At 43.3% G+C, this 20,627-nt stretch overlaps 1 protein-coding gene and 1 pseudogene across 3 annotated transcripts in view; one reads left to right on the top strand and one right to left on the bottom strand.

Annotated features, from left to right (window-relative positions):
* The window catches only part of ZNF131 (zinc finger protein 131), a 103,531-nt gene that overhangs the window by 66,516 nt on the left and 16,388 nt on the right, over positions 1-20,627 (bottom strand). The gene's annotated exons all lie outside the window — the stretch shown is intronic.
* Positions 17,856-18,371, top strand: LOC119471976 (annotated as a pseudogene).

Below are 20,627 nucleotides of genomic sequence, written 5' to 3'. Positions count from 1 at the left end.
TTTTTTGTTTTTTTGAGATGGAGTCTCACTCTCTTGCCCAGGCTGGAGTACAGTGGCACCATCTAGGCTTACTGCAGCCTCCAACTCCCCAGTTCAAGGGATTCTCCTGCCTCAGCCTCCTGAGTAGCTGGGACTACAGGCGTGTGCCACCATGCCCAGCTAATTTTTGTATTTTTAGTAGGGATAGGGTTTCACCATGTTGACCAGGATGGTCTCGATCTCTTGACCTCATGATCCCCTTGCCTCAGCCTCCCAAAGTGCTGGGATTACAGGCATGAGCCACGGTGCCTGGTCTGGTTGTTTTTTTGTTTTTTTTTTTTTAATTTGGACAGAGTAGTGTCATTCTGTCATCCAGGCTGGTGGCATGAGCAACACTCACTGCAGCCTCGACTTCCTGGGCTCAGTTGATCCTCCCATGGAAGCCTCCTGAATAGCTGGGACTACAGGCACATGCCACCATGCCAGCTAATTTTTTGTAGAGATGGAGTTTTGCCATGTTGCCCAGTCTAGTCTTAAACTCCTGGACTCAAGTGACCTGGCTGACTTAACCTCCCAAGATGCCAATATTACAGGTATGAGCCACCATTCCCAGATAGGAAATCTTTTATTTTACAAAATTTTCCATCTACTTTTTTTTCCTGCTGGAATCAATTTGTGGGAAGATATGGAGTGTCCTTCTGGGGAATGAATGAAATTAATATGAAATTGTATAAGTTATTTATTTATTTATTTTGAGCGGAGTTTCGTTCTTGTCGCCCAGGCTAGAGTGCAATGGCGTGATCTTGGCTCACTGCAACCTCTGTCTCCCAGGTTCAAGTGATTCTTCTGCCTCAGCCTCCCAAGTAGCTGCAATTACAGGCATCTGTCACCATGCCCAGGTAATATTTTTGTATTTTTAGTAGAGGTGGGGTTTCACCATGTTGGCCAGGCTGGTCTTGAACCTCTTGACCTCAGGTGATCCACTCACCTTGGCCTCCCAAAGTGCTGAGATTACAAGTGTGAGCCACCACACCTGGCAGAATTGTATTAATTATTAAGATGTTTTTCTTACAACCTTAAACCCATTATTTTATACTGTTTTGTGATATTGGAGTAAAAATCCTGCAAACCACACTTCTTCATATTTGTGGTTGCAGAAGCTGTGTATTTGGCAGTCAAAAAGGCTCTTAAGCTCTTGGGCAGCCATGATGCCCAAGCACCTGCCCTTAGGAGCAGGCTCTTAAGATATGCCAAGTACCCATACCTGCCAAGTACACTGCTTCTGGCTTCTAATATTTGCCAAGGGAGAAGCTAATATGAAGCTGACTGGAAATTTCCAGGAGAGGAGAGGGTAAGGACTTGCTCCTTCCTGGCTGGTTCCTGTTTTTCCTGATGGTGTTCTCTGAAGCAGCATTTTTTACCTTTGGAGGGATAGTTTGTCTTTTCGTAGCAGCAGCTGAATCCAGTTTGCTGTTTTTTCCTAATACATGTAGAACCAGCTTCATGTTGTTGCCCCAGAAACACCAGCATCAGCCAGCAGGTACCCTCTCCTCAAAGATATGGGTCCCAGACCCACAGTCCCTCCACTGAGCTGAGAGGAACCAGCACCAGCCCAGCACTGTTCTACCTCCCTAATCTGGATTGGCTCTGCAACTCCTCTTCTGTAAATGTCATAGTTTAATAAATCTAGCTTCTTCCCTGCTTCCCAGCTCCTTCCTGCAGTTGCTATCTCTGTGATAGCCTAGACTTCTCTTTTCACCCTTTCAGTTATCTATTTGATAACTTTCTACCTAATTACCAATTCTACATTTTAAAGTCTATCTCTTCAGTTAACTGGTATAGTTTCTGTTACCTGACTGGATTCTATCATAGGAATAAACAAATATGCTGGTCATACATCTTCATTTAAATTTTATTGCATGAGATTGTTTCTTATTTTATTTTATTTTATTTTTTTGAGATGAAGTTTTGCCCTGTGGCCAGGCTGGAGTGCAGTGGCATGATCTCGGATCACTGCAACCTCTGCCTGCCAAGTTCAAGAGATTTTTCTGCCTCAGCCTCTCAAGTACCTGAGATTACAGGCACACGCCACCATGCCCAGCTAATTTTTGTATTTTTAGTAGAGATGGGGTTTCACCATGTTGGCCAGGGTGGTCTTGATCTCCTGACCTCATGATCCGCCCACCTTGGCCTCCCAAAGTACTGGAATTACAGTCATGAGCCACCATGCACAGACTTTCTTTTCTCTTAAAAGAAAACATACAGGTGTTTTTGGTTTTCTTTCATTTTTCTAAGATGACTGCCTCAAGGCATTTCAGGCATGTCTCATCCATCTAGAGGAACCAGAATAGATGCTGGTGTTTCTGGGGCAACACCAGAAAAAAGAGCAAACTGGATTCACTGCTACACTTTGAATGCTTTCTCCAAGAGTGAACACAGGAATTCAACAAAGAAGAGAAAAGAAATTCCAAAATCAGAAGAGGAGAAGATAGGCAGCTTGCATGGCCACAACTGGCTGGAAACCAGGAGTGAATCTTCAGAATGGGAGAGGGTGAGTGGGTGTCCTTCTGTGGTCCACTTTCCCACTGGGAAATCATACAGTTCAGACCATAGGAGTAAACCCTCTCAATCACTGAATTTGACTTGGGGAGTGGCCACGAGACTGAGAAGAAACTGCTCCAGGGAGGTAACATGTCCTGGGTCCCACAGTCTCCCTGAGACCTAAGTAGCTACAGTAAAATACCTTTCCCTTTCTTTCTTTCTTCCTTTCTTTCTCTCTCTCTCTTTCCTTCTTTCTTTCTTTTTTTCTTTCTTTCTTTCTTCTTCTTTCTTTTCTTTCTTTCTTTCTTCTTCTTTCTTCTTTTCTTTTCTTTTCTTTTTTTGAGTTGGAGTTTCACTCCTGTTACCCAGGCTGGAGTGCAATGGCGCAATCTCAGCTCACTGCAGCATCTGCCTCCTGGGTTCAAGTGATTCTACTGCCTCAGCCTCCTAAGTAGCTGGGACTACAGGTGTGTACCACAATGCCTGGCTAATTTTTGTATTTTTAGTAGAGACCGGGCTTCATCATGTTGGCCAGGCTGGTGTAGAACTCCTGACCTCAAGTGATCCACCCGGCTTAGCCTCCCAAAGTGTTGGAATTATAGGTGTGAGCCATTGTGCCTGGCCTAAAATGCCATTCTTGATCCTAGTTCTTAACAAACTGTGCACTCTCCTGGGAAGAGTGGCATCGGTCCTGGGCATTAGGGAAACTTGGGCTCACACAACCTGGACTTAAAAGCAAGGCTGGAGAGGGCTTCAGCTGCTGGAGCTAGAGCCAGGCAATCTCTCTGGGTCCTGAACAAGATGAGAATTGCTGTGGAGGACAGTTCACGAGCTGGATGGCTGCAGCCCTGAGCTGGGGCTGAAAATTACAAATTAGGTACAAATTGCCTGTTCTGACTGAATTGCAAAATGGTCTGTGAAAGCACAAATGAGAGAGGGAGCCCTGCCAGGACTGAGGCATGGGAGGGATGTGAGCACCCCACTTACTGGCTAAGTCTATGGCCACTGGGACTGGTGGCCCAAGCCACCCCGTGGCAGGACCTCAGTGTAGGGACAGTCACTCCTCTCCCAAGAATTTTGCCAGGGGCTTGAGGACCTCCTTGCCCCCTACTCTTATCTTGCCTGGTCCAGCTCTGACCAGCTTCACCCCACCTGAGACAGAGTATAGGATTCAGGCTCCTTGGGGTTCCATAGCCAGGTGCACAACCCAGGGTGCCCAAGCAGTCCCCTGAGGCATTAGAGGTCAGGCATAAACATCTTGCCACTACCACCTCAGCTGGTTTCTACCTGCTCTGTAGCCAGGCTGGAGTGCAGTGTCGCGATCTCAGCTCATTGCAACCTCCACCTCCCAGGTTCAAGTGATTCCCTTGCCTCAGCCTTCCGCATAGCTGGGATTACAGGAGTGCCCCGCAATGCCCGACTTTTTGTGTTTTTAGTAGAAATGGGGTTTCACTATGTTGGCCAGGATGTTCTCTATCTCCTGACCTCATGATCCGCCTGCCTTGGCCTGCCAAAATGCTGGGATTACAGGCATGAGCCACCGTGCCCAGCCACACATATGTTTTCTAATACAGTAATTTAAAGATAAGAAATTCACCTCTCACTTTGCAGTGTACTAAGACGTCTTAGAAAAAGAAATTCTTCTCTAAGCATCGTTAGGTACATTTTTTAAGCTTTGTGTTTAATATTCATTAGAATTCAGTAAAAATATTTTAGAATTTCCACTGTGACTTCTTCTTTGGCTCAAAGGTACTCAGATACATATATTTGTGTTTTAAGTTCCAAACATTTGCCAGGCTGCAGTAATTTTTGTAATGATTTATAACTTAATTAAGTGTCTATTGGAATTAAGTACATGACAGAGATAGCTTTTCAAATTAACGGGAAAACATTATTTAGTAAATATGCTGTAACATCTAGTTAGCTACTCCTAAGGATAAACAAAGGTGGTTCTCTACTGCATTCTTTATTCTAAAATAAATTTCAGGTGAATAAAATATTTAATATGTATAGGTATAAAACATTTAAACAAATATATGGAAAATAAGCATATAAGAACTAATTGTAAAAGAATATTTTTGAACACCACATTGTGGAAGTAACTTCCCTTCACCTTTTTTTTTTACTGTTTAGACTACAGATGCAGTTATGTCAAATTATCATCAGTCATCCTTGCAAAAACATACTCCTATTTTATTATTTTCTCTTGTCCTGAACCACCACTTCTATTCCTGCTCTACTGTGATTTTTCCATACTTTAAAAAATTATATATGCCTCCATGTGTACTTGTTGGATTTTGGTGTCTGTGAATGTGGTTTGTTTGTTTTGTTGTTGTTTTTGTTTTTAGGACAGACTCTCATTCTGTCGCCCGGGATGGAGTGCAGTGGCGTAATCTCAGCTTACTGCAACTTTCACCTCCTGGGTTCAAGTGATTCTCCTGCCTCAAACTCCAGAGTAGATGGGATTACAGCTAATTTTTTTTTTTTTTTTTTCGATACAGAGTCTCACTCTGTCGCCAGGCACCAGCCTGGAGTGTAGTGGCACAAACTCGGCTCACTGCAACCTCTGCCTCCCAGGTTCAAGCAATTCTCCTGCCTCAGACTCCTGAGTAGCTGGGACTACAGGCACATGCCACCATGCCCAGCTAATTTTTGTATTTTTAGTATAGACGGGGTTTCACCATGTTGGCCAGGATGGTCTCGATCTCTTAACCTCGTGATCCGCCCGCCTCGGCTTCCCAAAGTGCTGGGATTACAGGCTTGAGCCACCGCGCCCAGCCCAATTTTTGTATTTTTAATAGAGACCAGGTTTCACTATGTTAACCAGGCTGGTCTTGAACTCCTGCCTTCAAGTGATCCGCCTGCCTCAGCCTCCCAATATGCTGGGATTACAGGTGTGAGCCACCTAGCTCAGCCCTGTGAATGTGTTTTTGATGTGCATGAATGGGACTCAGGTATACACAAGTATCTCTGTTTCCATTATTCAATCATCATCATCAAACTGCTGCAATATGGGGTTTATGTATGTCCATATATATAAAATAGATCCATACATAAATACATTTTAAAATCTGTTGAGTTGTTGGTGTCATATTCAGGAAATATCTAACATGAACGTGTTGGGGCTATCATGAGTTAAAATACTGTCTGAATTTGAGAGCCTTAGATAATCCAAAGGGAGATTCTGACAATATTTACATCCAAGCACAAGAGCCCTCCTGTTTCTTTGTTCTTGCCCCACTATTTTTATCATGTATTTTGCCATTGCTTCTTGTTGGTGGTGGATGCTCATCACCTGCAGAGAGGCCTATTGCTGCTTTTTACTATATTGACTTCTTTCTGATGCACTGATATCACAGACTAGATGTGCCTCACCTTTCCTTTGGAGCAAACCACTGTCACTGAGTTCAGGTAAGTTTGAGTCAGCTGAACTCTCATAACTACCTAGGCAGAATTATTCTGAGTATCTTTGTCCTAGTCTTCAATTTATCTGTAAGTGCCCCAAGTGGTTCCCATAAACCTTTCAATTAGCTAGAGCTTTTAACCATCTGCCATCTATTCTGTGCATTCTGTTGTTTCAATTTTTTTGTTATTTCTCATTTATTTCTTCTTACTGTAGTCTTCCCCCACCCACCCCAGTTTAGTCAGGACAAAAATCTGGTTTTGGAGGGTATCACCACATTCAGTAACATTTATTTTTTGTCAAATCAGCTCTCACCATAACAGAATTGGCTGTATTGTGATGGTCTTTTGATTGTGATTCTGCTCTCTCCCTGTAAAGTCTGTGAAAGCTGCAGACAGGTTTACACTTTTGTGTGCTTGGCTTCTATCACAACACCTGGCTATAAACATGTGCTTCCTAAATGTTAAAATCAGACTTTTAACAAATAGAATCCAGGAAATTAATATTGCATTCATTTATGCTTTTGTCAACTGTTTAAAGAAAAAAGTATATATTGCCATGAAATTCCACCACTGATATAACATGTCAAGGGAAAAAATAATCTAGTTGGAGAAAAACCCCACCCAACAACAACAAAAAAATATTTAACTTTTTTTTTTAAAAGACTCCTCTGGCTCTGTAGCCCAGGCTGTATCACAGTAGGCTGACCGCAAACTTCCTGGGCTCAATCGACCCGCCCACTTTAACCTTCCAGTTACCGGTTCCCACACCGCAAAGCACCTGGCACCAGGGCGCAGAGCCCTCATCCCAGGGGGCAACGTCAAGGCGCCCCCAGGAAAGGCAGAGCCAGCCGAGGCCAACTAGTTGCGCGACCCACGCCGACGCCCACAGCCTCTGTTCCGGGCGGGGAACGTCCCGCTGCGGGAACAGACGACTGGAGCCCGAGACCTCTGATAGCCGAGACCCTCCCGAGTGTTGCCGTCGCCCTGCCCTCAGCAGCCACGACCAGACCTCTCAAGACTTGCTGTTGGTGGATACGACCTGCAGTGGCCAAGCTGAGCCGGCGCTGCCTCCGCCCGCGCAGCCCTTCCCCGCCCGGAAGCCCTGAGACGGCTTTTGCGCATGCGCTTCTCAGGTTGCTCATCTGTGAAACACCGCTGGACAGCCACCTGCGCGTCTGCTCAAACCCAGAAGTAGAGGTTGTCCTCTCCGAACTCTGTATTCTATTTTGTAGTCACTTCCATTTAATGGTTCATCATTATGAAATTATTATTTTTTGGCTGGGCTGGGTGGCTTATGCCTGTAATTCCAGTACTTTGGGAGGCCGGGGCGGGTGGATCACCTGAGGTCATGAATTCGAGACCAGCCTGGCCAACATGGTGAAACCCTGTCCCTACTAAAAATACAAAAATTAGCCGGCCGTGGTTTCAAATATATATATATATATATATATATATATATATATATATATATATATATATATATATATATATATATATATATATACATACATATATATACACATACATATATATATTTCGCTTGTGTTCCTGGCTGGTCGTTGCAGAAAGAGGAGTTGGCGGGGCCGGTGGTGGTGGGGAGGCTCATTGGGGAACTTGCCCTTGGTCCTAGGTAGCTTGGCTTTGTTGGCCAAGGGTGTGTGGTGGAGTTGTCTGTGCTGGCGCTGTAGTTGGGGTTTGAGGGCTTCTGGGAAGGGGAAGCCAAGGGTAAAGAGCTGCCAATAGTCAAAATTTCGGACATGGGCTGGGCTGCTGAAAGTTTCAGCGGACAGTCAACAGCCCCCCAACTGTGCTTAACGCTGAAATGCTTCTTCTGGGTCCTCCTATCATTTTGTTCGAGTGTGCTAGGGCGCCTTTCTGAAGCCTTCCTGTTACTCTCCCTGTTATCTCTACCGTTCTCCTGCTTCTTTATGCTTTGGATCAAATAACTAGGCTGGAGAAGAGCAAGTGGTAGGGGACAGACCCCTGATTCTGGCCTATTCTACAATCATCCTAGCATGGGTTTAGAGAATGACATTTTTCTGTTTGCAGGCAGGGTAGGCCTATAGACTAGGGCTTGTGTGGGGGCGACTCCAGCGTGGTCAATGGCAATAGAGCTGCAATTATTGGTCTGAAATTCAACCATACGACCTTGGGGTGTGTGCGACTGGTTATTAGTGTAGGTCTGGAATCTGGTTAAGTGGGAAACCTTTCCTTGGACAATTTTCATCTATCTAAGAAGCGGCATTTTCATATTCATGTTTCATTTCTAGTTTCATGGTTCTCTCTGCACCCCACCCAACCACAGGCAGTCCCATGTCCTAAGCACATCACATTCCTGATGTCCCCATCTCTGGACCAGTTCAGTGCTCAGCAGGGATTGGAGGAGCTCCTGGTCCTGTCCCCAACACCGTGTTAATGGAATTTGGCAGGGCTTGGGGGCTTATGCCTGTAATCCCAGGGCTTTGGGAGGCTGAAGCAGGAGGACCACTTGAGGCCAGGACTTCAAGACTAGCCTGGGCAACACAGAGAGAACCCCTGCCACACACACACAAAGCAAAATGAAATAAAATTTAAAAGATAGCAATAAACATGTACAAAAGAGATCAAAATGTCTATTTAAATATTTTACTCACTTCTTTGTGGGAGAGCATTAAGAAAAAAATATTTATAAACTTTCAAGATGAAATGTTGGGAAAAGTTTTTCTTCTTTTATGTTTTTCTTATCTAAAAGTTGTGATCATAAAAAATAAACATTCTCAAAATATCCTAAAAACAAAATATATCTTGAATATTTACATGTTTTATTAAGGAATCTAGATTCATTTCTTTAAAAATATTATTTTTTAAAGGATGTAATAAGGTTATAGACATAAAATTGAATGTGATATCACTCATATTTTCTTTTCTGGTTTTTAGAAAAAGAAAAAGCACACTCATATAGTTTAAGCATATAGAGATTTATTAGGGGTTAAAGATAACTTAAAATTTGATGGAAAGGTGAAGGCAGATTTTCAACTGAACTTCAGGAATGGCTCTCAGAACCAAAGTGCAAACTGGGTTCCTAAGAGTGAAACTGTCAGAAATTTGAAAACACTGAACCAGGTTAAGTATCACCTAGCTGTCCTTTTTGAACTCCAGTGCATGTTGGCTGTTGTGTTGGGTATACACAGGGCAAGGAGACATCCCCAGAGTTGAGAGAAGCCAAAACAAGAATCAATGACTGAATTTGCCAAGATGATACAGTTCCTTAAAGAAGACACAGATGCTGCAGCCCAATGGGGCTTAAATTAACTAAAAGCCAGCAATTGGGGAGATAGACATGTCCAGAGTGCCTTGGAGCACACAAGCCACCCCTGAACCTGTGAAGAAAGGTTAACATGGTGAAACCAGGAAAGGAAAGGAACCCCAGACTTGCTCCTGGTTCACAGTACTGCCCCCTTCCCATGCAGACACCCCAGTGAGGGCCCTCATATTGACCTTGTGGACTTCACTGGGACTGAACCCTTCAGACCTAAGAGCTTCCAGGGCTCAGCTATTGGGAACATTTTCAATTTTATTCTTCTTCTGAATGACTTAAAGATTTTTCAATTAGGAGAACTCTCTTCATGTCATTACTAGTGTACTAAAGAACTTTGCTTCTAGATCTACTTAGAATTATTATGCTTCTTGCACTACTGAAATGACCAAAAGCCTTTTTTCTTATCCTCCACCCACGGAAGTGCTTTTAGGTGGATAGAGTCAGGGTTGGAAGTGACATAGATGGGCCTGGGACAGAGAGATGACAGAGACTCATGTCAGAGCTATTTAAAGCAAAGAAATGCAAATTAAATATTGTGATATTGTGATATATTTGTCTTACATAATGGCATATATTAAACTTTTTCAGTATATCCAAGATTGGTAAACATTTAGAAAGTAGTTACTCTTAAACACCACTGGCAGGAATGAATTGATCATATAATGTGTGGGCAGGCAATATACCAAGAGACATAACACATTCCAATGGAAATACTCTTTTGACCCTGAAGTTCTCTTTCTTCTACAAGCAAGATTTGTTCAAACAAACAAATAAATGGGCTTTTCTTAGGCTGGGTGTGGTGGCTTACATCTGTAATCCTAGCACTTTGGGAGGCTGAGGTGGGTGAATCACCTGAGGTCAGGAGTTTGGGACCAGTATGGCCAATATGGTGAAACCCCATCTCTACTAAAAATACAAAAATTAGCTGGGCATGGTGGTGTACACCTGTAATCCCAGCTACTCTGGAGGCTGAGGCAGGAGAATCACTTGAACCCAGGAGGTGGAGGTTGCAGTGAGCTGAGATCGTGCCACTGCACTCACTCCAGTCTGGGTGACAGAGTGAGACTCTGTCTCAAAAAAAAAAAAAAATGTGCTTTTCTTTTCTTTTTCTTTTTTTTGAGATGGAGTCTCGCTCTGTCACCAAGCTGGATTACAGTGGGGTGATCTTGGCTCACTGCAACCTCCACCTCCTGTGTCCAAGCGATTCTCCTGCCTCAGCCTCCCATGTAGCCGGGATAACAGGCACACACCACAATGCCCAGCTAATTTTTGTATTTTTAGTAGAAACAGGGTTTTGCCATGTTGACCTGGCTGGTCCTGAACTCATGATCTCAGGTGATCTGCCTGTCTTGGCCTCCCAAAGTGCTTGGATTACAGGTGTGAGCCAGCATTCCCGGTCAGAAATGTGCTTTTCAATAAAGGATTTGGAAAAAATAAGTTAAAGTGCAACTGCAAATTCCAAAATGATTAAACCCTTGGAAATAAAATGGGATACACAATTTGAAAGGTATCCAAGAGGTGGCATGTGCAGTAAGAAGAACCCAGCATTTGGAAGGCTGGCGGCTACAGCACCAGTGCCAAGAGGGCAGGATGTTAAGTAGAGAAGGCAAGAGTTAGAGAAGGGCAGAGTTCCAGGATCCCTGTCCACATGGACAACATGACCCTAGTCTCTTATGTCTGCCAGCTCTTGTGTCTTCTGGCTTTTCTTAGAATCACTCAGCCACATGGTTTGCAGCACTCATTTCCCTTGAAGGCACTTGAAACTGGGACATCTGTCCCCAGGCAGGCCTGTCTAGACAGCCTTCCAAACTGCTCATGGAGTCTCTGAGTCCTGTCATTTCCCTGCACACACAGTAGTTCCCATCTTAGCAAAACTGGGTGTTCTCTGAGATATCACTCAGCACATGAAAGTTGTCCAGACCTCTGTCCTGTGTAGGCAGGCAGGAACCTGGGATCTCCGCTCTTGCATGCAGATAAACACAGAAGTCCTTCAAATCTTCAAGCTCCTAGATGGTGAAACAATACATCTGTGGTGAGAGTGAGGAGAAGGATGCAACAAGAATTCTAGTCTTGTACTTTTACACCTCTGGGTCATCAGAAACCAAAGTTCTGCCTTAGTTTTCCAAAGTGTTGGGATTACAGGCATGATCCATGATGCCCAGCCTCAATTATTTTTGATAGTTTTATATCAATATTTCCATAATATATAACAATGCCTTATTATTTTGGCAAACTTTTCCTCACCATTTTTAGTTCTACATAATTCTTATACTGAGGATTAAACTGAAGTATGTTTCTAACCCTGAAACTTCTCTAATAATTTTTAATCTCAATGATATTGTTTGAGTATTTGTCCCCTCCAAATTTCATGTTGAAATTTGGTCCTGGCCAGAACAATGGCTCACACCTGTAATCCCAGCACTTTAGGAAGACAAGGCGGGAGGACAGCTTGTGGCCAGGAGTTCAAGACCAGCCTGGGCAACACAGAGACTCCTGTCGTGATAAAAATAAAAATAAAGATAAAAAAGAATTTGATAATGTTGGAAGTGGGACCTAAAGGGAAGTGTTTGAGTCATGGCGGTTGATCTATCATGAATGGCTTGGTGCAGCCCCCAAGTAATGAGTGAGTTCTCACTCTATTAGTACACACCATAAAAAGAGAACCATGTCAAAAGGTACCTGAGATACACCAAGATAAGCTCAAACTCGAAGACATGTTTTTAATATGTAAATGTGTATGAATAGATACATCCAACAGGTGTTTAAAAATCTGTTTGAGCTGCCACTATCAGATTCAATGTATATCTATCATCAGTGTGCTGGGGTTAGTGGGCATCAAGAAATTCAGAGTCTTATGTAGTCCAAAGGAAGATTCTGTGAACATTTATACCTAAGCTTGAAAGCCCTGATGCCTCTTTGGACCTGGTTTGGAAGCATGATCATCTACTGTAGCAAATGTACCTTGTTGCTGATTGATGTCATCGTCCACAAGATGGACCCATTGCTGATTTTCACCCTAGTGACTCTTTTTCCATTGCATCCATAACATGGGCTAGCTGCTCTACACGAGTGGACTTCAAGTGCTGAGCTCAAATAAATCTTGTCTGTCCCACCCTTCTAACCAGACAGGCAGACCTCTTCTGTCTTGAGTGTCTCATAAACCTTTTAACTAGGTAAACTTCTAGTGTTATGCTTCTTCTGCCCGTTCTGTTATTCTGTTTTTCTGTGCAGTGACTTCTCATTAAGTTTTCTACTATTGTTGTTGTGTTGTTTTGTTTGAGACAGAGTTTCCCTCTTATGGCCCAGGCTGGAGCGTAATGGCACGTTCTTGGCTCACTGCAACCTCTGCCTCTGGGATTCAAGCGATTCTCCTGCCTGAGCCTCCCAAATAGCTGGGATTATAGCCACCTGCCACCACATCCAGCTAATTTTTTTTTTTTTTCTTTTTGGTATTTTTAGTAGACACAGGGTTTCACCATGTTGGCCAGGCTGTCCTGAACTCCTGACCTCAGGTGATCCACCCTGGCCTCCCAAAGTGCTGGCGTTACAGGAATGAGCCACCATACCTGGCCCTACTGTTATTTTTTTAAGCCCTAAATTCAAGGAAAAATATCTGGCTTTGAAGAGAGTCATCATGTTCAGTAACATTTCTGGTCTTCAAATGAGCTCTCCCAGTGGTCTTGGAGTTTGGCTGTATTCTGAATGGTCTCTTGACTGTGTCTTTGCTCTCTCACTAGACTACAAGTTCTGTGAAAGCTGTAGCCAGTCCTTCATCTTTGTGTATGTGGCTCCCATCACAGCATCTGGCATATAGAAGGATATCAACACATGCTTGTGAAATGTTGAAACTAATCAGAATTTTACACTAAGAATCATATTTGACCAAGAAAAATCTGTATTTGTATCTGTCAACTTAAAAAAAAAATCACACAATTATAAATTTAGAAAGGAGATTTTCTTTTCTTTTCTTTTTTTCTTTTGTTTGAAACAGGGTCTCACTCTATCACCCAATTTCATGGCTCACTGTAGCTTCAACCTCCCTGGGCTCAGGTGATCCTCTCACTTCCTTAGTAGCTGGGACTACAGGGCATGTGCCATCATGCTTGACTAATTTTGGTACTTTTTGTAGAGATGGGATTTCTCTATGTTATCCAGGCTGGTCTCAAACCCCTGGGCTCAGGTGACTCTTCTGCCTCAGTCTTCCAAAATGCTGGGATTACAGGTGTGAGCCACTGTGCTCAGCCAACCTTATTTCTTTTTCTTTTTGGTACAGATGTGGTTCTGCCATGCAGGCCAGGCTGGTTTTGAACTCCAAGCTGGTTTTGGCCCCAAGTGATCTGCTGCCTTGGCCTCCCAAGGTGCTGGTATTATAGGCATGAACCACCACACCCAACTTAATTTTATTTCTTGTAAAGTGTTACAGCCTATAAGGTGGTTATTCTGACAGGCTGGAAAGTATAGCCCCCAGCCAAAGACAGAAGTAGGCACTTTGAGGAAGTGGAGGGTGGAATAGAAATTTATGTTGAATGGGTTGGCCAAGTACACATATTCAACAGATTACAAGAGGCATATGAATATTCATGAAGGTGTTTCTAATGTATATATACAGAATAAATATGCCTGTTACATATAGCCCATGTTCATTCTGGGGTGGAGACAACATTCAAATGTATTAAAATTAGGCCATATATGTCAAAAGGTGAAGCAGGGACATGAAGGCACTCAAGTGCGCAGCCTCTGTGAACAGTCCATGCTGGTAGTCTTCTTATTAGGAGAAAGTTACTGAAATCAGTCTCTTGTCCAATCAAAGCTGCAGTTATAGCTTGTGGAACAAGGGCCTCAGTTAGTCACTGTCTGGCTATGGATGAACTGTAATTGTTTTAATAGTGCTTATCTTGAGGTCAGTGCTTGATTAGCTGCTAGAGAAAAAGAAAAACCTTGTGGTAGTTAGAACATAATTTGTTATTTAAGTGTAGAGATGTGTGATTTAACCCTTGCCTGGCATAGCCTTAGGTCTCTATTACATTTGGTGTTTTAATGCCACAAGAAGTCTGTTCTTTCAGTCTCATGATCCCTATTATAATAATAATACCAGTCAGTCATGTCTAAACCGCAAAAGGGAGTAGGTGTAATGAGCTATGTCTGACTTCCTGTCTTGTCATAGCTAAGAACTCAAGTTTCTCTGAGGTTCCTTGACCAATAGAGGGTCCATTCAATTGATTTTTAGTTCTCCTACTCCTCGATGTTTCTGCCAACAGAAGCTTTGACTCAGAAGAAAATGTATTACAATACAATTTCATTATGGCTGTGATATGAAAAGGAAACACAATCTACTTTCAGACAGAATACTCCAAGAAATGTACCATTTTACATTTGTTCCCATTATCTTTCAATCTATGATAAAATCAATAATAATGATATTAGTATTAATGGCAATTGAGCAAATTATTTTCTTCCCTGCACTGTTGAATATTCACTTTTACATGGAATGTCTTCATGAAAGCCACCTTGTAAAATGAGAGCAAATTTTGCTTCCACTTGAGAGATGATAAGATAAGATCCAGGTAAATTAAATAACTTGCTGAGGGCCACCATCTGGAAAGGAACACCACTGCTGGCTAACCGAGTCAGCCAACCAGAGAACTTGGCTTTTTGCTATTACACATGTACACACACATTCTGAAGTCCTTCTAACTTAGCAATTCACCAGTAAAAGCCAAAACTGGGCTTGTGAAAGTCCAAGTTAAGAATGGACTACTATCTCTGCCCTGCCTCTAATCCAAAACCCAAACCATTCCTTAGGCATCTCCCCAATAATTCCTCTGCTAAGAGATCTGGGTTTCAGATCTACCTATATGATTTGGGGCCAATAATCAACTTTCTACCAGCTAGTGTCCCCCAAAAGAGCTTCCTTCTAGGAAGATAGTACTTTTGAATTTCTAACCCAGTCTATCACCAAAAGGATTTTATTCTATAAAATTTCATCAAAGGTGATTGGCTTTTATGTTAATAATACCAGGCCATTCTTCTGGTATGATCAGCTCTGGGCTTCCTGTCACAACCCAGCTTGCCCCTATCTGCTTAGGGCTGCCTAATCAGCCAGAAGACCATAAGAAAAGGGCACTCATTCTTTGTCACCTGGAACAGGACTGCTATGAAGCACATTCAACAACTTGTGCTTGAGGCCTGGGATTCCGTAGAGCATGCTCCAGTGTACCAGAGGATTCAAGTCCCTGGCAGCCCCCTTTCTAACCTAAGCTGGGCCACCTCTCTTGGGACCACCAGGACATTGAACTGCTTTCCCATTCCTGTGGACTTCTGAAATGGGTCCACCTAAGACAAGAACCCAGAGTGCGTAGCACATTTAGGCTGGGCAGAGCCACCCACCTAGGAACTGATATGACTGCAACCCAAGAGCAGAAACAGATGCCCCCAGGAGAGGCAGATGTCACAGCCTCCCTTGAGCCCTACCTATGCACTCCCTGACTGCCTCATTTGGCTGGATCACCCTGCTCCAGGAACAGACAGCTGGAGCCTGAGAGATCTGATGATGGAGACCTACCAAGCGTCAACCTCCTCCTGCCTCCAGCAGCCACCAACCAATGTTCCAAGTCTTGTTGACAGTGGAGCCCAGTAGCTGAGTTGATGCAGAGTAGCTGAGTTGATGCAGAGTTGCCTCTGACACCTGCCTTTAGCCTCCTTGAGATTTTTTTCACTGAGACTCTTCAATGGGTGATCCCGTGCCAAAAGATATTATTACCATGAAACCTCTAGGTTTGCTCAAACACAATGGTAGAGATCGTGCCTGCAGAGAAATTTGTATGTATATTTTTGCCCATGCAATAAAACCATACAAAAATGCAAAATTCTTACCCATGCATGTTTCTGGTTTGGCTGTTGAGGAAGGACAGGGAACAGTGGAGCTGGTGGCTAGGGCAGGGCCAGGACAGGTGCATGGCCCTTGGTGCAATAGGGAAGAATCCAGTGTGAACATAACTTTGATTTGTACAGAGGTGACTAAGTGTTTTAAAGTGAGACTGAGGGAATAGGGAGGGGTGTGAGTGAAGAGGACCTGAGTAGAAACAGGAAAGTGAAAAATTACAGAAAGTGGAAAGAGAGAATTGGCCTATATGAACTGAGTCTCCTAACTGGGGCTAAACAAAGCTAGGCTCCTGCCCTCCCGCAGAGGCTGGGAGACAGGAGCCGTATCTTCAGGTCTTGACTGGAACACACAGTATATTATTTTTGTAGCCTTGACCTTTCTCAGCCAGGCATCTAAAGGAGGGCTAGGGTCATCCCAGAGTTGTGGCCCTGAGCTGTTAGAAACTATGTTAGTGTTTTTCAAGTCTTTATAGGCCAAGGTTGAAGCTTAGTAAAGAGTACTCCCAGAAGCCTGTCTAGAGATTGATCAAGGAGATAATCTTTGTCAACTAAAGAAAAAAATCAAGCTTTTAAAGATTTAAGTTTAGTTTTATTTAGAAGTCTTTCTGAGGACTACGGACTGAGGATTATAGCCCTGGAGGAGTCTTTTAGATAAGTTTTCAGACTGCTTGGAAACAGCATTTCTGCTCATAACTTATACACATGTCACAGAGGTTTCAGTATGCCTTCAGAACTTACATCAAACTTGCTCAGAAGTTACATTAAAGCAGAATCACATCAAGGCTTGGGTGCAAGAGTACATCTGGTGATAGATTACAGAACATAATCACTAACCCTGTCACATATTATTTGTAGGAAAAGGCAAGGACTAAGTTCATTTATCTTTTAAGGAACATAGTGACTCAGACAGGAGATGTGGGGGGCAATATGCTGTATCCTGTTTTGTCTTTAAAGCATTCTCCTAGAAAGGTGGACATCATCACAGAACGAGGAACTTTGTGAAATTATGCTGGCAACAGAAATGGGCAAACTGGATTTTTACATTGCAACTTTGTCACAAGTAAGTTACTGGGGATGTAAGGCCAAGGGGAGGCACCTTCCTGCACCATAAGAAAGCTGAGAATGGGAAGAGAAGGCAGGAGTGCAGGACGGAGATACCAGGGTACTCTGGGGGTGGTTTGCAGAGCTAGGACCTCAATTTTGGGTGGGGACCAAGATGCCAAACAAATCTCCAAATTTGCCAAATTAACTTCTGTCTAGGTTCCTGGATGCTGTTCCAGGTGTTGAAGAAAGGATCAACCTAGGACTAGTGTGGTGGCTTATGCTGAATTGGGAAGACACATGAGGAAGAAGCAGGGAGAACCAAGCAGTCACCTAGCAAGGCCAATTCTGGAAGAGCACGTTTGGGGAAAATGAGATTAAGTAGAACCAGGAAAGTTCTAGTGGGAAGACAAGATTGGTCCAAATGAATTTAGTCTCCTAACTGGTGAGGCCAATTCTGGATAAGCAGATTTGGGAGAAATGGGCAAAGCCTCCCTTCTTCCAGGATATGTGGGTTTCCTTCATCACAGTTGCCACCACATGAATTTCTAGGATGAAGTGGTCAAAATCTCCTGAGAACCTTGAGCTTAAATTGTGTTTGTGTAACAATTTCCCTAAGATTCCAATAAAAGAACTAGGGGGGTTTACAGAGTGAAGTAGAAGGGACTGATAAAGACCCTCTTGACCAAACCCTAGACAGTCTCCTCACCTATGCTTGGAAGTTAGACATAGCCTCAAGAGCCCAATTTTAGCCAGAATCCCCTGTCTTCAACATCTGATTCACTCGAGAGTTCAACAGCAAGTTTCCAAGATGCCGCCCAAAGGAAAAAGCGGTTCTGGAAAAGCGGGGAAGAGGGGAGCAGCCTCCGGGAGTGACAGTGCTGACAAGAACGCTCAAGGTCCCAAAGGTGGTGGCAATGCAGTAGAGGTCAGACACATTGTATGTGAAAAACATGGCAAAATCATGGAAGCCATGGAAAAGTTAAAGTCTGGGATGAGATGAAATGATGTGGCCACACAATATAGTGAAGATAAAGCCAGGCAAGGGGGTGACTAAGGTTGGATGACCAGGGGGTCCATGGTGGGACTATTTCAAGAGGCAGCATTTGCCTTGCCTGTAAGAGGGGTGGATAAACCTGTGTTTACAGACCCATCAGTTAAGACAAAATTTGGATATCATACTATTATGGTTGAAGGAAGAAAACAAAATCATATGAAAGACTGAAAAAAAATCTGATTCACCCTCGATATCTGACCACATTCCTTATTCTCCAATTAATATCTGATCACCGTGGTCTGCCTATAGCAAGGATACTGTTAGGTCACTTTAGAAAAAATTAACCTATCCTTGTAGTAATTTTTCATTTACTAACCCCCCTTCTTCCCCACTTTCCATCCCTACCCCTCAGTCCTTGGATGTAAATCCCAATCTCTATCCGCTAGTGCAAAGCACACCTATGGCAATAATTCTGCATAAAGTCTGCCTTAGCATCTTAACAACTGCATAACCATTTTTTCTTTGACAAAAATAGATTATCTTTGAGCTCTTGAAGAGGTAGGAAACTTTCTGTCACATAAGTCCCATATCCAGTCCTGAAGCCTTTTCTTGCCTGAGAATTGTTAGGGCTGGTTTCCTGAGGAAATAAAAATATTTTACTCCAAAATCTATTTCTTTAGACTTGGTGGCTCATGTCTGTAATCCCAGCACTTTGGGAGGCAGAGGTGGGTGGATCATGAGATCACAAGGTCAGGAGTTTGAGAGCAGCATGACCAAAAAAAAAAAACCCCATCTCTACTAAAAAAAAAAAAAAAAAAAAAAAAAAAAAATAGCTGTGTGTGGTGGCTCATTTCAACTACTTGGGAGGCTGAGGCAAGACAATCATTTGAACCCAGGAGGCGGAGGTGGCAATGAGCTGAGATTGCGCCATTGCACTCCAGCCTGGGCAACAGGGCGAGACTCTGTTGCAAAAAAAACAAAAAAAAAAATCCATTTCTTTGGCATACTTTGTGATGGTGGTTCAGAGGGCCTGCAAACAGAAGTAGTCCTAAAACTGTGTTTTGTGAGGGAGACTCCTCTGTAGAGAAAACCTGTATTGATGTAGCCAGGCTTTTTCTGAAAGTCTCTCTTGTATACAGGAAAGATTAACTGAGAATCTGATCCTTTTAAAAGTCTGCAAGAAATATTTGCCATTTATTTTCTCTGACGGCTGTTACCTGTGAGGTTTTAGCACTACAACAAGACCACATTTGCTAGCCAGGCCTCCTCTTCTTTCTCTCTCTCATAACCTGTCCTTGCCACTATAACCTGATTTACCACCATAACCTGTTTTGGGCCATGCTCCAAGCCCCCATTCTTTCCGGTATCCTTAAGTTGGTATATAAACATTCATACCTCATTGCGGAGTTAGTGTGACTTTCCCCCAATGCATGCTAGTAAATTTCTATACCATCTCTCCTAGTAATCGGCCTTTTGTCAGTCGATTTTTCTTAGAACCTTCAGAGGATGAAGGGAAATTTTCCCTTGGCTTTTACAGTTTTGGTGCTATCAGCAGGATCCAAAAGTCTCTTTGCTGTTCTGCAAACTGCAGAGAAGGGAACCTAGGACCTGACCAGATGGCAGAAAGGTAAGATTTTCTTACCAGACAGTCTCTCTCTCTGGGGAATCCAGTCAAGTGGATGGCAAAAATCACTGTATGTCTCTTTTTCCTCAGCAAAATTTTGATTAATAGGAGAAAAATATTTTTGTGGCTAGTAATGAGTCTAATAACTCTGATGATTATTCATATTGTCTGGGCTCTCTCCTCCCAGAAATAGTCTTCTTTGTCTTTCTGTGTTGTTCTGTGATAAAGGACACGATAGTGTGGCGATAAAGGACACCACAGTGTGGAACATGGGCCTAAACCTCCTATAAGCCCTTTTTTCAAGCCAACCCTGAAACTGGTCAGGTTTGTGATTGTGATCAGAGCAGCATATAAACTTTGCTGTGGGTCTCCAAAATAAAAATGGAATGAGGTTCCCTTCTTGTCTTGCTTTATGTCCTTGAATGCTTGACCTGTGACCCAGTGGGAGCACTCTCTCTTTGTCTCTGTCATTTGGGTGGCATGATTTTCAGGTCATGTCTGGTGGCCAGTCTGAAAATGGCTGGGGACCAGAGACACATAAGGTTTGAAGCAACACACATTTTGTTCCAAATGTGTCAAGCTCTTGAGGTAGTTTGTCTTTAAAAGTCCCATCTCAGGGCTGGTTGTGGTGGCTCATGCCTGTAATCGCAGCATTTTGGGAGGCCAAGGCAGGCGGATCACCTGAGGTCAGGTGTTCAAGGCCAGCCTGACCAACATGCTGAAACCCCGTCTCTACTTAAAATACAAAAATTAGCCGGGCCTGGTAGTGCGTGCCTGTAGTCCCAGCTACTCGAGAAGTTGAGGCAGGAGAATCAGTTGAACCTGGGAGGCAGAGGTTGCAGTGAGCCGAGATCACACCA

The sequence above is a fragment of the Cebus imitator genome, unplaced genomic scaffold, assembly GCF_001604975.1.
Source record: "Cebus imitator isolate Cc_AM_T3 unplaced genomic scaffold, Cebus_imitator-1.0 Scaffold80, whole genome shotgun sequence".
In the NCBI taxonomy this organism is placed as follows: domain Eukaryota; kingdom Metazoa; phylum Chordata; class Mammalia; order Primates; family Cebidae; genus Cebus; species Cebus imitator.
The sequence above is the reverse complement of the archived record's forward strand: the minus strand, read 5'-3'. Positions and strand labels throughout refer to the sequence as shown.